The sequence below is a fragment of the Sparus aurata genome, chromosome 24 (assembly GCF_900880675.1).
Source record: "Sparus aurata chromosome 24, fSpaAur1.1, whole genome shotgun sequence".
Taxonomy (NCBI): Eukaryota; Metazoa; Chordata; class Actinopteri; order Spariformes; family Sparidae; genus Sparus; species Sparus aurata.
In genome coordinates, this window is record NC_044210.1 from 19064582 (window position 1) to 19076728 (window position 12147).

A 12147-nucleotide genomic window follows, 5' to 3' on the forward strand; every position below is an offset into this window, starting at 1 on the left:
AGACCAGTGCTTCAACTATAAAGCAGGAGACAGAGTTCATCCCCATACAAGTGATAGACAATATTTTACTTTACTCTTTGAATCTTATATTTTTGTTTAATTCAAAATTAATATTGTATTTGTTATTGTGCTCTCCATTTCTCCAAGGTGAGCCAACCGTTTGAACTCGTGGGGATGGACATCATTGGCAAAGTGGCTGAGACAGAAGCAGGCAACATGTATATCTGTGTAATGGTGGATTACTTCACCAAGTGGTCTGAGGCTTTTGCCCTACCATCCAAAACAGCTGCAAATGTGGCAGACTGTATTGTAAAGTTCTTCTATCGTTTTGGGGCCCCAAAAAGGATCCTCACAGACCAGGGACGAGAGGTCGTTAATGAGGTTTGTTGAATGTTAAGTATGTTGTTACATAAATGTTGATGAATTTTTGGACAGTGTTTGAATGTACTGCTTATGAGATGATCTCACATGTGTCACATTTATTTTCATATGATGTAATACTTTCTGCAATGAACCATTAGGCTAAAAGTTATTTGATTCAAACCAATGATAATGTGCTTATTATTGTTTGCCAACAGCTAAACAAAGCGGTGTGCAAACGTCTGGGGATTGAGCGCAGCCTTTGTGCTCCATATCATCCACAAACAAATGGGCTTGTGGAAAAGTTAAATGGGACAATACAGAGGTAACAGTGCTGTAATTATATTACTTTTACTGTGTATATCTTTGTTGATACATGTAATGTTGAATGTATTTATGATATTGTGAACTGAAAATGTAGTAAACTTTGATTACTTTTCTACCTAATACTTTTCACAGGGCACTGTGCAATATTGTTAACCAACATCCAGAGAGTTGGGATACACATCTGGATGCTGTGATGTTTGGGCTGAGGACCAAAAAACACATCACAACAAAGTTCTCCCCATTCTTCCTCCTGTTTGGGACAGAGGCCCGCCTCCTGAGTGAGGTTCCGGAGGATTACAAGGTAGGCTCAGTGTAGGACGTCTACAGTTAATTCTTAGTTTGAATAATACATTGAAAAACTATAGTTAATTGCGAATCAGTGTCAATGTTTATTCCATGCTATACAATAAATAAGTAATATGCACAGTACATCAATATTTTGAGACCAAGGAAAAGTCTATAGTAGAAGGCAAGTGTACATTTAAATCCTCTTAGGGGACCTAATCTATTTTGTTGAGATATGAGATATTCATTACCAAAGTCATACTTATTAGTAATTTTTATTCAAGGTTGTAATCAGTCTGGAAAGACTACGCTAACAATAATATATTCTTGTCATTACTGTTATAGTTACGGTGATATGGAATGCTCTGAGATTGTTACTTACAGTTAATCAACATATCGCTTCATTTGTCTCATTCCCACATACAGTCTAATGACTGTAACAGTCAAACAATAACAACGAAAAAATGAAAATTGAAAAGTGATCTTTTACAGATTGACATAAGCGTGGAGAATGACCTTGACCAGGAGGTGCTGTCGGGGGCCATTGAAAGGCAGGAAGCAATTAACAGTCTTGTGTGTGAAAACATAGCCACAGCCCAAAAACAATACCAAATGCCAAAACCAGCAAAACAGGCATGTTTTCAGGTGGGAGACAAGGTGCTGCGCAAAAATGTTCACAATCAGCAAAGAAAGTGTGGGAAGCTGGATAAAAACTGGATTGGTCCCTTTACGATAGTTGCTATCGGCAAGAACAGCGCAGACCTGCACTCTGACAACCAGTTCCTACCAAAGGTGAATATCGATCACCTTCGAAGTTTCAAAACCCCACAGCCAATAATGCCTCATAATCTTAAATCCAAAAAAGGACAATCACCGACAGCCCCAGCACCACCAAGAGCACCAGTGCCACCAACAGGCCAAGCAGCAGCTCCAGCGTCAGGCAATATTGAAAAATGTATGCTTCAGAATATTTAATTCTGTTTTGATGTAAAAAACAAAAAACAAAACAAAACACAGTTCATAACATTCTATATTTTTATGTAGTCATCCCTATACTGTGCACATTTCATTTAGATAGAGTACATGACAAGAACCTACTGAAGAGACAGTATTAAATGGTTGTTTATGTGTTTGGGAAAATTATGTGCACATTGAGTTGCCCCTGGGTATGAAATGCACTATATAAATAAAGCTGCCTTGCCTTGCCCTGCCTAGGTGTGCAGGATGCCTGGGACGGTCTGAAGGCCAGTGTCCTGCTATCAAAAATTGGTTCATACAAGGTGTTTTACTGGGACATTGGCCGAACAGCACCTGGACTGGAGATTGAAAGTGAGGTAAAATTAAAAAAAAATTGTGAGATATAATTACCAAAATACATTTGAAAAGTAATTCTTATTTCTACTAATTAAAATGTGGATTGTGTCTGAATGAAATAATTGTTAACTGTTCATTTTAAGAAATGTTAACAATTGCAAATCAATTTTACTAGGTCATAAATGCTTACTTGGCCATGCTGGCGCATCGACACAATGCCACATCTCGGGGGAAGGCGCTTCACATCGACACATTTGGAATCACCTCATTATGGAATGGAAATATTCCACGATTCAGGGTTAGTTGCAGACTGTCTTGTCACATATTCTGGTAACAGTAATTTTATGTTGCTTTTGTATTTAAACTTTTTCAGTGGAATCCGTCACATTATGAAGTGCTGTTTGGGGTTGTGCATGAACAACATCACTGGTTCCTGGTTGTAAGTATTGATTTTTCAGCGATTGAGAGCACATATTGACATGTTACATACAGTTTACCATACAGTAACAGATCAAGTGATGTATTTTTTAGACTTGTGTTCAGCTCTGTAAACTCTTCATCTTGCACCTTGATACCAAAGTAGTTCTTGTTTAAGACCACATACAGTAGAGCTCATTGGTATTTTTGAAGACCATGCCCAGCAGCGTTTTATTGAATGTCAAATGTGTTGTATGTACACTAATCTAAGGTCTTTATGTTGCATACAGGTAATATATCCATCTGAAAAAAGAACACTCCTCTTGGATTCACTTGGAGAAACTGCTGCCAAGCTGAAAAAGTGCCAGGATGTAACAAGGTACACTTTAATTATGGCGTCAGATTTAATATTACCCACTTGTCACATATTATTATAGATGCAGCTACACATCATATTTTGTAGTAAATCATGTTGGTGTCATAACATCAGTCAAAGAAATTTAAAAAATAAAACAAATATTTCTGTATCTCATTTGAAAATGTTTAGCTGTGATTTTCTTTTTCATATGTCAGAATTACATTTGATAACATATTTTAACAAAGCATGTAATACCTGTCCTGATGTTCAATTGCAATTGTAAAACCTTACAATAATGTCAAACAACTGGTTAGTTGTTGAAGGGATGACATTTGTTCGGGCAGACAAACAAAACCAGAAACAGTTTCAGAAATGTTAAGGATAATGTGGACCATTTAATGATATTTACAGAGGATAATGGATCATGAGATGCATGTGCATGTATGTGAAGTATCTTGTCAATATCAGCCAGAAGAATAGAATAAGTGCTGCTGGTGTCTAAAGGACTAAATGCAGATGTATATGTCAAACATGTACAATGCCAAGTTCTCCTCGCTTGTAACGTTAGAGATGAATATTACACAGGTGCATTGGCAAAAAATTTGTAGAATTTCTTGCTTTGAAAAATCCGATTGTTGGGGAAGGACGATAGTTGTTTTTACCTGGAACAACTATCTTATTTTTTTCTGTTTTGATGACTGAGGAATTGGTTATAATTGGTAATTAATAGTATTTTCTTGAGCACTTGACATTTTATAACAAATATAATGTGATGCTTGTATGATGTTTAAGTCAATAAATCAAGTTACTAAACATATACTTACACACTTTAAACATATTTTTGTTTTTTAGAGCATTCATGAGGAAGAAAGGGGTTAATGTGTCCAGATGGAAATGTGACACCGTGCCTCATCCACACCAACCGGACAGCACCTCCTGTGGGGTTTTTGCCATCAAGGTATGAAAAAAAAATCGCCCTTTCTACTCCATGATGGGCAGATATAAAGCGGTGCTTCCCAGATAAACTATATATTTAGATTTGTATGTGTAGGTGAATGATAACTTGTTTTTTAATATCAGTTTATAGAGAAAATCTTGAAAAACGAAGATGTCAAATTCCCTGCTGGCCGAAATGATGTGGCAGAGTTACGTTGGCAGATTGCCACAACTCTTCTTCAGGAATCTGGTAAGTTATATATTAAACCCAACCAACAAGTTGTAAATTAAAACATCTTTGACTACTCATCTCTGAAAATTACAAAAAATACAATGCCGGAGATCAGACTCAAAAGAAATCATCTTGTCCTCACAAATGTTGCCCTCTTTCAAATACTTTTCCATTTTTCTGACAAACCTTTGCCTCCACTGTGGGGAGGAAAATGCAGATGGCAGTGAAAAGGCAGAGCTGACATGGGTATTATACTTTATGTATAGAATGTGGTCCTGTGTTTGCATCTATTTTCCAAGTTTTCTTTAAATATTTCATGCAGTGTTAGAATGTTTTTGCACTACAGATATCCTGTGAGGCCTGTGGACGGAGGTTCCACCATGCATGTGTTGGAGGGCCAAAGATGGAGGACAAGTTTGTGTGTGCAGCATGCTGAAGGAAAGGAACTTATGTCCTAGGAAGTTCGTGTATCAATAAGAAATGTTCTATTGACAGTTTATTTTTCCTTGATTTTGAATGTTTCTTTTTTTGAATTATTTTTATGTTTTTGTTGAATATAAATATTGCACATTTTGTATTTATTGAATTGAATAATAATTCTACGTTCTAAAAAGTAAGTTTATTTTTTGTTTAATGTTATTAAAGTCTTTAATGCTTGTCTGAGCCTCCTTCCATATTGAACACGGGGGAACAGTATCTGACAGTAATATTCCAAGCTGTCAGGATGTGCTTTACCTGCTATAATGGAGCTGGATTTAACACAAATATGATGAAATAGATTTATATTTAGCCTATAAATGAATGAGCACAGTTTCTTCCAAAAATCCAAACATTTGAAATGAAAAGTCTCTCAAAAATATAATAATTTTATTGATAGAAATAACAGCAGTTGGTTATGTTAATAAAGACATAAAAACAAAAACGTATGTGCTGTTGTCCCAGTTTAAAAATAGAACAAGACAGTCGTGAATTTTGGATTTCACTTCTACAACATCTTCAGATAAAACTCGCTAAATAAAAGTCAGTTTTAAACCTCAGCTCTCTCCACAGGGCCTCTGTGGTACGAGTACAGCAGCTTGGGGGTGAGCTTTTTGTGAACGCGTGCTTCCTTCACCCTTCGGGCCATTTCGGATGGGGGACCAGAGGAAACATCTCGACGAGATACTAGCACCTGCGGGTGGAGGTGTGGATGACCTGCACTGTTGTGCGACCCACAGGAGTTTTAAAACCAGGAAACAGCTGATCACAGCAGTCAGTCCATCACTTCATCCGCAGACATTAAGATGAACAACTTGACAGCTGCTGAGATCCAGGAGATGCTAGAGCAAGCAAAGTTTATTTCTGTAAAGTGTTTGACGATGAAGATAAAACAGCAACAGAATACTGTTAAAAGTTTGTAAATCTAAAGGCCCCCACACACCGCCCAGACGTCCAACTGCCTTATCCGACCACTCTCCGACCACTCCGTTGCCTCTTGTCTGACCTGTTCGGCAGAAAAGTTGCATTGAACACACCGCTTCGACGTGCTGCCTATTCCACAGTAGCGTGTACGTTCTGCGCTTGCGCGAGATGCAGTAAGCGGGTGGCGCTTGTGTTGTGAGTTGTAAACGAGAACCTTATGCACGCAACTCTCTTTACTTTCGATCAAAACGAAACTTAACTATTTCCGATAAAAACAGCTGCATACTAAACATGCAGCGAGGCATTACCAGACGAACAAGAATTAATTCGTCCTGAATGGACAGAACAACTAGTCTGTGCCAGTACTGCAAAACATGAAAACGGGGAATGACGGAACGGAGTGCATAGAAAAACAAAGCGCACACAGTATTCCGTCCCTCCCACACACCGCGCTGATTCGCTAGCACAACGCCAATCAAAACGGCTATTCAGCTGGCACACAACCAATCAGAGAATCCAATGGCTCAGACGTCCGACGGCCCTCCTCCTCAGACTTCGCATGCTCAGTCGGATCCGACAACGTCCGCGCGGCTCCGAAAGCTTCCGACGCAGCTGAACACACCAAACAGAAATGTTCCCGACCTCGTCCGAGTCTCTCCAAACGCTTCAGACGTCCAACGGTTGGGCCGGTGTGTTCCTGCCTTAAGGGCCTCTGAGTATCGTCTAATGAGTGTTCTCCTCTTTACATACTCAGTCTTGCTGCCTCAGTGGTGTCCCTAAGCAGACAACAAATGTCGTTCATGTCATGTCATAGATACTAACAGGTTCTATCACAACAAGGAAGAGCGGCTGACCGTCTGCTCACATGACAGCTGGAGCTGGACTGGGACAAAAAGGTCAGCCCTGGCATTTTTGGCCCAGACTAGTCCAATACAACTGATCAGATGTTTTTATATGATAGCCTTCTACTGTGATTTACCATTTGATTGTTATTCCATATCCTGATGTTCTGATTTATTCAACAAACACAAGCAACATAATATTTCATTAATTAAACATTGGTTGATCTTTCCTGCAGATTAGTCAGATGATAGGCTATATTAGGTTGTCTAATGCTTATGAATGACATCTTTTTAAATCTGCTTACATCACAGCATTTACTGAATTGTTTAACCTACTTTACATTAGGCTTGCTACTTAGCATGTAATAACTATCACAAATAAGTGGGATATAAATATCAATCTAAAACTTAGGAAAGGAAATTTGACATGAAAACTGTGCATAATATTTCCCTCCTCATACTGGCCCAGAAGTACGTCGGCCTACCAGGAAAATGCTCGGTAGACCAGAATACCAGTCCAGCCAAGTATTATGTTAAAACGACATTTAAAAAACCCTGCTTACTTCTATTTTGCCAACTGTATCGCTTCTTTTCTCTTAGACACACATTCTTCTTCTGCACAGACAACATTACAACACAACAACATTCAGCTAACAGGCTAACATTCAGCTAACCAGCTAACATTCAGCTAACCAGCTAACTTTCAGTTAACTTTCAGTTAACCAGCTAACCAGCTAACATTCAGCTAACAGCTAACATTCTGAGCAGAGTGAGGAACAACAGTGTTGACGTCCTGTCAAAGACGTCTCTGTGTGTCCGTCCTGTCTCCTAACAGCACTCTGTAGCTCAGAGGTGACAGTCTGACAGCCTGTAGCTTCAGCTGGAGATGTAAAAGCAGCCAGTTCACTACTGAGTCTAATAAGTCAACAACATAAACTCACTAAATGTCAAGAAAGGAAATATTTTGACTCCTGTTTTCATCATAAACAGCAAAATCCAACCGTCTGAACTCAAGTTTGTATCTCTGACTGAACTGAGATCAGTTTAATCTGCTCGTTAACTCGTCGTCAAACTCACTTCATTCAAACTGGACCTGAACTGAATCACAGTCATGATCAGAATCAGAATCAGAAATCCTTTAATGTCCCGCAGACGGGGAAATTTGTTTGTCACAGCAGCGACAGAATGTTACAAGAACAGAAACAATAGCAAAAATAAGCAATAAAATTAAAAAGGGAAGAAATAGATATGTATACATATTTACATGATATAGTGCAAAATTAACATCAGTTTTTTGTTTTGGGGTTTATATACGTAGATTCTAAATACAGATAATAAATATGGGTGTTAAGGAAATTGACCAGATAGTGCAAAAACAGAAGTGACCTTTGTGCAGACATTCTGCACAGTGCAGAGTACAGGGTGAGGTCAATACCTCACACACTTAGGGTGTATCAGCAAATACTAACATGTAACTTTACTGTGTGTTTGACGAGGTTCTAGTTAAAAACTAACAAAGTATCTGCAGCACAGCTGAAGGATTTTATAACACAAGTTGTTACCTGAATGTTTCTTCATGACAACTTGTGAGTTGTGTGTGAGTTGTTGTGTAGTGACCTCATATAAACTAACAGTCAGTTAAAGTGACGTTGGTCTTTAAAAGTCACTAAAGCTGCTTTGTTGAACCAAAGTAACAACAACTGAACATGTATTTGACCTTTACACTCTCATTAAACACACACGTCATCAGATTTCACTGATATGATTCATACGATGTGATTAATGTGTAACTCTAACAGCCTCTTCGGGCGGCGCCGGTCCAAAGTCTCATTCACTGTGATCGTTGTTATGCAGACAGTCGTGTCCGTGTGAACCTCCAGCTGAAGGTAATGTAACATTGTTCATTTCTACAAACTCACAGCTGTGAGTTCAAACAGCCGCCGTTACAAACATCATCCTCCATGTTGAGAGGAGAACGGTGGAGGAAGAGCAGGGGTGGAGTTAGTTGGTCAGTGTGTGAACACAGAGTGGTTGTCACTGTGTAGCTCCACTTACTGATGACTGAAGGCAGCTTCTCCTGCCTGAATCAGCCTGTGGAGGAGGCCGAGACGAGCCGCCGCTCTCCCGCTGTGTGACGCACTAAACGCGGCTGCAGAGCAGCTGTTGGTGTCGGTGAATAATCTGTGGTTGTATTTACAGTCCAGGACTGATGAGGAGGCAGTAAGAGGACATCCAGGAGTCTGAAGGTTTATTTAATTAATACAAATATAACTTCATCACTGAGCAACAGTCAGCAGGAACACGTCGGCTCTCAGTGTCAGTACTTAAAGTGCCCGTTACGTTACTTGAGTATTTCTGCTCCTGATTACTTCTCAGAGGAAGAGATTCTAATTTTGACTTTGCAGATAAATGTTTTAAATAAACAAAAGATGACCAGATTGACTCTTTCAGATTAAAAGATATCAGAGAAACGTGTGTGTTGACTCCACCACAGCGTCATGACGTCATCTAGTGGACTGATCCAAGTCCAGCAGCCGATGCTCTGACAGGAGACGTGACGTCAGTGAGTGACGTCATAGCCTCTACAGACAAAACCCACCTGAACACACCTGAGACTGTCATATTTTATGATAACACAGAACAGGTTATTAGAACAATTTCTGCCTCTTGGTTAAATCATCTTGTCAGTATTTGTTTTTAATCAGTTATTTAACACTCCAAGCTCCACAGAAAGTCTCCACAGTCATGTACAGAAGGACACTGACTGTTTTTATACCCTTTAAAATGTCATAATGTTTACTTAGAAATAAATATTATAAAACATATAATGAGAGATCGTCCTCTGGAGTCACTGGTGTTACTGTGTGACAAAAGTCTTTTATTTTGAAATAAACCTCAGACTGATGACATCACTGTCCTTCCTGCAGATCAGTGAAGACAGGTCCTGGATCAGTCCACTGTCTCTTTTCTGTCAGAAGACATTTTCACATTTGTCTCCAGATTTCACGTCACTGCTGTGAGCGACTTTATTAGTAGAGAACAGTAAAAAACAGAATACAAATGATTTAATGACATGATTTGGTTTTGTTAGATGTCCTGTAGCAGCCATTTAGTGAAATATGTATTAATAGAGTCAGTGAGTTGTGGAATAATGTGCTCTGAGTTTAAATGTTAGAAGAGGAAGTCGACTTTCAGACATTTTGTCCTTCAAGAGTGTTTCTGACCCAAAGGCTGATTTCAGTTGATGTGCAGATGAATGATTTGTGTTTCCTCTCCAGATAAAAGTGTGTGTGAGATGAGCAGCATGAATCAGTGTGAGGACAGAGAGGAGGGAGGCCCTCCCTCTAAAACCACTGGACCTGGACCTGGACCTGGACCTGGACCTGGACCTGAGCCTGGACCTGGACCTGGACCTGGACCTGGACCTGGATCTGAGCCTGGACCTGGACCTGGACCCAGCTGTGTGTCCTTCAAGTGTGACGAGTCAAAGGATATTGTTATTGAATTTAAACAAGAGCATGTGTCAGACAGACAGTAAGTTGTTGTCCTGTCTCTCTCTGTTGATGTCTGTCCTCATTAAATCCAGTCTGACCAGTTGTCCTGATGGTCTTCATGTTCTCAGAGTGATGATGGAGGTCAGAGCAGGATTAGTATTAAAGGACAGGTTCACATTTCTTCATGTCCGTCCCTAAACAACTCTGACAGGACAGTGTTCCTCCTGTGGACAAACAGCAGTGACTCACCTCCTGCTGAAATCTGACCCTGCTGCTGAGGAGAGGAAGGGCTGTGTGTTATATCTGACGTTATAAGGGCCCGACCCATCCGGACCTCATGGGGCCGGTACCCAAACCCATATGAAGGAGTAAACAACTCTGATAACTGATATATCGACCGATTAGATATAAAATATATAAAAACAAATAATGTATTTTCTGATCTCTTAGATATAGTTCAAACACTTGAGACAAAGATATGAACTGAAGGCAGAACATTTTACTGTTTTACAACATTTATTAAATATGCAAAAATTAATAGCGTTACAAATACGTCTGAAGTTACGTGGAGCACTTTGAAACTCAAACATTAAGTATTTTTTTTACTCCAAGTCATGTCTACATGAATCTAGCTTATATTTACAAATGATGAATTCATTATTATCTTTATATTTAGGCCGTTGTGTCGTTAATTACACAAAAGCAAAACACAAAAAAGTCAAATGACTTTCAGGCAACAAACCAGTTAAGTTTAATATATCAAAATCAAGTTTTCAACAGTAGGAATAACAAAAACAGTATTTTAGTTTTTTGGTGTCAGATTCAAATTTATTGCAGAAATAATATAAACGACAAGACATGATGAATCATTTTTCCATTCTCCAATGTTGTAATCTCAGTTAAATACAAGTTTATTGAGACTCTTCACCAGTTTGCACTGGACAGTTAGCATCCAGCTAGCTTGTGTTAGCTGTGTGTTGCTGTCCACAGTATTAAACAGGTCAATAAGAGCTGGAGGGACTGAACCAGACAAGCTGCTGAACCAACCCAGTAAACTGACTGACTGTTGATTCACAGTGGGATCAGCAGTACCACCAACACTGTGATGTCAGAGGAAACCATCTGATTCAATGATGTCATCAACACTTTAACTCAAAGGACCTTCAGCTTGTGTTTGTCTCTGAGTGGACAGACACAATGTGACTGATTCTTCATGATTCCTCCACAGAGTGGACCAGGAGAGCTCAGAGGTTCCCAGAGGTCCGTCTGTCCTGCAGCATCAGACACACCTGGACTCCATATTTATGGTCTGTACATGAACAACTACTACTTTTACATCCAGTCTGTTCACAATAATCTCCATGCTGCACTTTACAGACCAGTGGTGAATCTGTCCAACATGGATCTGATGTTTGGCTCCATGATATTAAATGTTGTCATTCACATAATATTCTGTTTCAGCTGCTGAAGGAGAACATTGGGACTTTTGTGAAGAACGAGCTGAAGAAGATCCAGAAGATTCTGAGTTCAGATCACTCAGAATGCTTTGAGAGTCAGAGGGAGGATGAGGAGGTGTTGGACGGTGAGGATGAAGAGCAGAGGAGGAGCAGCAGAGAGGCATTTCTGAAGATCACACTTCACTTCCTGAGGAGAATGAAGCAGGAGGAGCTGGCTGACCGTCTGCAGAGCAGTAAGAGGATTTCTCTGAAGATTTAACATGTTGGAGCAATGAGATGTTTGCTGAAGTCTGATGATGATGAATCTGTTTATATATGCAATCTTTAGGGGAAGGAAATTGTGTTATTGTCTTTACAAATTACCTCATGAGCTCGTTTGTTGTGTGTTTATTTAGAAAGTCATTCTGCAGTTTGTCAGCGTAAACTCAAATCCAACCTTCATAAGAAGTTCCAGTGTGTGTTTGAGGGGATCACTAAAGCAGGAAACCCAACCCTTCTGAATCAGATCTACACAGAGCTCTACATCACAGAGGGAGGGACTGCAGAGGTCAATGATGAACATGAGGTCAGACAGATTGAAACAGCATCCAGGAAACCACACAGACCAGAAACAACAGTCAGACAAGAAGACATCTTTAAAATCTCACCTGGAAGAGATGAACCAATCAGAAGAGTGATGACAAAGGGAGTGGCTGGCATCGGGAAAACAGTCTTAACACAGAAG

At 39.6% G+C, this 12147-nt stretch overlaps 2 long non-coding RNA genes across 2 annotated transcripts in view; both read left to right on the top strand.

Annotated features, from left to right (window-relative positions):
• Positions 1-212, top strand: part of LOC115577076 (uncharacterized) — a 946-nt gene extending 734 nt beyond the window's left edge. The window contains exons 2-3 of the long non-coding RNA XR_003983025.1: positions 1-50; positions 148-212. The exon at positions 1-50 is cut by the window's left edge and continues 22 nt beyond it. This is a non-coding gene — a long non-coding RNA (uncharacterized LOC115577076). The remainder of the gene's footprint in view (positions 51-147) is intronic.
• A 2473-nt stretch (positions 213-2685) lies between these two features.
• Positions 2686-3994, top strand: LOC115577075 (uncharacterized). The gene is made up of 3 exons (XR_003983024.1): positions 2686-2725; positions 2994-3082; positions 3914-3994. It is a non-coding gene; the product is annotated as an uncharacterized LOC115577075 (long non-coding RNA).
• The last annotated feature ends 8153 nt before the right edge of the window (positions 3995-12147 follow it).